This window comes from Elephantulus edwardii, unplaced genomic scaffold (assembly GCF_000299155.1).
Source record: "Elephantulus edwardii isolate Elephantulus edwardi_28Jun2011 unplaced genomic scaffold, EleEdw1.0 scaffold00226, whole genome shotgun sequence".
NCBI lineage: Eukaryota > Metazoa > Chordata > Mammalia > Macroscelidea > Macroscelididae > Elephantulus > Elephantulus edwardii.
In genome coordinates this window covers 810,605-815,358 of record NW_006399976.1, presented here as the reverse complement: position 1 = coordinate 815,358, position 4,754 = coordinate 810,605, and positions in this window count along the sequence as shown.

Genomic DNA, 4,754 nt, shown 5'->3' with positions numbered 1-4,754 from the left:
GTTCAAATCCACTAGCTGCTCCATGGGAGAAAGATGGTCAGTCTCATCCCTTATGATTTACTACTTCTGAAAACCCGCTGGAGGGACCCTATGGTTCAGCCCTGACACACAACAACACTATTCTAATAAAGTAAAACACTATTCTGCATGATATGTTGAAGGTTTAAATGTGTGTGTGAGTACGAAGCATGTTGACAAGGCAAAAAGAAAGGCAATCATGGGCTCATAAAACCCAAAAGGCTGCCCTAGATCAGCTTCTGTGGTCTAGCCAGGAATTTCTCTGGCAAGCCAAAGGCAAGCGGTTTGAATCTACCAGCTGCTCCTAGGGAGAAAAATGAGCGATCGCCTCTGATAGGGTTTATGGCTCCTAAAAGGATCAGTTAAGAAGGGCTTCCAACTCAACAGCAATTTGGAGCTTAAACGGTGGCCGAGGAAATCCTAAGGATGGCGTGATGAATTGTTGGGTTTTTTCTTTCTTTCATGTTGTGTATGGTTGAATCAGATCCCACTGGCCCAGGAGGAGATTGCCTCTCCTTCCCTAGTGGAGCATCTGGTGAATTTGAACTACATGCCTTCAGGATTGCAGCTCAGCTTCTTGCCACTAGGCCACCAGCGCTCCCTGTGTTGTTTGGGTTTTTGTTGTTGTTGTTTTGTTTGATTTTTTTTTGTGGTGGTTTGTGATTTTTTTTGAGAGACCAGTTCATACTGATATGCAATAATTTCGAGCAACTGTTGAGAGTCTAAAAACCAAAGGCTGAAATATATACAGAAATAAAATAAAAATAGTTGGTTTCATGCTTAAAAACTTTATTCTGTTTCTTTTTTGGCGAGTCAGTCTTACATGTTGGATTTGCATCGTTCTGTTTTTTAAAATAACTTTCCCCCCTCTTTAATACTAGTTAAGGAGCCCTGGTGGCGTAGCTCAAAGTGCTTTGGGTTGCTAAGTGAAAGCTTAACCCTGTGAACCCAACAGCTGAAGGAGGAGATGGGCTGTCTCCTTCTGCACAGATTCCAGCCTTGGACACCAACGGAGAGTTTCCATGACCAGGAATCAACTCAACAGCAGTGGGTGTGGGGTCGTTTATGAGCTAGATTTTTTTTTTAACAGAAGAGATAATGCTGAAGTTTGCTCTTTTGGGCTCTATCAACATTTAAGAAAGATCTGTTGATATCTGTTGAGTTGGATCTGACTAGCACGGGAAGAGATTGCTCCTCCTTCTCCAGCAAAGCATCTGGTGGATTTTAACCACGTACCTTCGGGATTGCAGCACAATCTGGTGGCCACTAGGCCACCAGAGCTCCTTTCTGGTGATACTTTTAGCTTGTTATGAAGTTATTAAGTTGTTATGAAGTTTTCTATTGATGAGTATTTTATGTTCCAAGGTTTTGTTCTCATTTCTATGACTAAAACAAGATTTGAAATCAAATCCACAGAAGTAAAATTGCTGAGTGCCAACTAGCACCAATTTGTCTTCCAAGGAAATGAACAGCTTGCCAACACTGATTGAAATCAGGCTTTCTGTAAACATTGTGTCCATGGCTCCAGCCAGATCATTCCAGAAGTTAGGAGTAAGTGAGGATTCACGTGAGGTGAAACGTGTTGGCCCCAGCCCCCTCCATCCTCCTGATGCACATTCAGTTTTTTCCTGAAAACTATTTGTCATGTTCACAGGAAATACGGTGCGTGAATCCCTTTGAAGTGTCATCTCAATATCAGGCCTCACTTATTAAACTTTTTTTTAAAATAAGAAAAAATCCATTTAATTTTTTCTTTGATCAAAGAGGGGAAAAACTGCCAGAAAGGAACTGACTGTCACTACCTGAATGCAGAAACTGCAGCCCATGCAGCTAGATCTTGAAAGAAATCTCATGGAATTTTCAGAAAATGTTTAAGGAAGTGTTATTTTTGGTGGTAAAGAAATCTAGTGACATTCAGAGAACTGTCTGCTTTTTTTGTACCAGAATTGTATTTTTCTGAAATTGAAGGAAAATTAAGTTTTATGTTTCTAGAAGTGAAAGAGGAAGCAAAAAGAATCCTTAATAGAGGCAGCCTGTCTTCTTTGGACCTCTGTGTTCCTGACTGAAAAAAAAAATGGGTCTATTTTCTTGCCACCAGGTAGGGGTGGGAGGTAGCTGAAGGCGCCAGACTGCTGCTGTCCTAGGTGTCCAGCCTCATGGTGGCTCTGGACCTCCTCATCCCTGTCCCCTGCCCCTCTATCCTGGCCAGGAAGAGAGCCATTGGGTGACCATGAACGGGGCAGCCAGGGTAGAACTAGAGAAACCACGGAGAAATGGACCTAGAAAATTAGCCAGGCAGAGACTGAGAAAGAGACAGGAGGAGCCAGAGGCTGACCTTGTGGAGACCCCACATTTGCTCGGAATCTTCCTGGGGCCCTGGAGTCGCCAACCTTTGCCCTCATTCCATTCATTCTCAACTCTGACATCAGATCCGCTCACACACCTGCTATGGCTCTCCAGTACCCTCCATCCCAGCACTGATTTTCAGGGGTGTGGTTGGGTAGGGCCAAAACTAAGCTAAAGGAATAAACCAGCACATTAATGACGGTAATAATGATACAAGACCCATTTCCTATGCTAGCCTGGCCTTTTGCACAGATCAGCCCCTAGACCCCACAGGCCTGTAGTGGGGTGGCTCCTGTAACCTTTTCTTAGCCACAGGCATGGCTCTGTAAGTCCAGAAGAAGGAACTGGTTCCTAGTTGATTCTGAATTATGATAGAGATTGGGTGGGTGTCTCTCCGCCATCTGCAGGCAGCAGCTGCCCGTTCAGGGAAGGGTGACCCCTGGTGGCTACGATGAGACAGTGGCCAGATTTCTCACTCATCCTTTCTCTCTGGACCCTGGTCTTTTGTCTTCCTCCAGGTGGGCGCCCTCTTAGGTGAAGGCCCTGGTGGAGAAGGGGTAACTAGCACGACTAGGAGAGGGGAGTTTCTGAAAACTCCCACTGCCTTCCCTCCACCCCCTCTTGTTAGTTGTCATGCATCTGAAGACACATGTACAATATTCAACCCGTGTAAGACAACGTTGCCTGGTCAGGGGTCATCCTCACAATTGCTGGCATGTTTAAATCTACCATGCCAGCTGCTGCCCCAGTCCTCCATCCTCTCATTGACCTTCTGCTTCACCAGACACGGTGTCCTCCTTCAGCAACTGATACCTCTGGATAGGTCCAAAGCAAGCCTATCAGACACTGCTCTGTTGTGATCCATAGTGACTGGTTTTCAGAGTGGAATGCCAGGCCTTTCCTCCTAGTCTGTCTTATCCTGGAAGCTCTGTTGAAGCTGGTTCACCAGGGGTGAGCCTGCTCCCACTTGAGAGACTGTTATTGTCACAGCAACAGGCAAGTCACCACAAACTGGCAGGATGGACAAACAGCCTCTTGTTGTTGTTGTTAGGTCCCATCCAATCTTGCATGATAGCTACCCTAGAACAAAAGATCTGAACCCTGTTCTATCCTGCGCCATCCTCACACTTCCTGACACACAAGAGCATGTAGCAACAGTCACCGAGTCAATCTACCTGGTTGAGGGTCTTCCTCTCCTTCGCCAACCCTCCACCCTTCCCAGCATCATATCCTTCTCCAAGGTATAGCACCTCCTAGCAACATGTCCAAAGTATGTGAGGCAAAACCTCATCATTCTTGCCTCCAAAGAGCACTCCAGCTGCACCCTCTCTAAGACATATCTGTTCATTCTCTTGGCCGTCCATGGGATGCTCAGTGTTCTTCTCCAACATCACAGCTCAAAGGCGTCAATTCTTTTTCTGTCATCCCCACACAGCAAGTGATCGGAAAGACTGATCTGAATCAGACACACCTTAGTTAAGACTGATTAGGACGAGGGAGCTCTGGTGGCCTAGTGGCAAGAAGCTGCAATGCAATCCCAGAGGTGCATGATTCGAATCCACCAGATGCTCTGCTGAAGAAGGAGGGACAATCTCCTCCTGCACCAGTCAGATCCAGTTTGACGCTACACACACACACACACACACACACACTAAAAAATAAATAAAAATTTAAAAAGACTGATTAATACAGACTAGGAAGTATTTAATTCCTAAATAACTGGCCTTTAAAAACCTGATGAATACTAAACACAGCCTCTTAGTTATTTTCATTAAGAAAGTTTGTTTTGTTTTGTTTTCACTTTCAGCCATTTATTTACAGTTTGTGTTCAATGCAAATCAATTCCGTAACATGAGAAGTTACTATGAATTAAAGCATAAATACACAAACACAATATATAATCCAAACAGATGTACAGCATTCAGATATGAAGCAAAAGGAAGTGTTCATTCACACACACACACAGTAGCTTGAGATTTGTTGGATCTGGTTGTTTCCATATGGAGGTTTCTAATCATGGTGGGGAAATGACTTTGGTTGTCAGAACAACTGTGTTCATATTAGATAATTGGAACATCTAAGCATCAGTGAGCAACCATGCAAACAAAAGACTTCATCAAGTGTACTTTAAAAAAGTTTCTGTGCATCAAGGCGGTTGTAAAAGATTTACTTCCCATAATCAAGCCCACCTTAAGACCACTAGATTCTAACAATCTAAAAATATTGACTAGTACACAAAGTGTTTCAAATGTGACTATTCTGATTCATAATTTTTTTTAAAAGTATTTACAAAGGGCATAAAAGTCTGTGGATTTAATGAAGATTAGCTTCCATTAATCATTTCCCAAATTCTTTTGTTTTCTTTTTTTAACTTTTGGTGTTATTTTTTT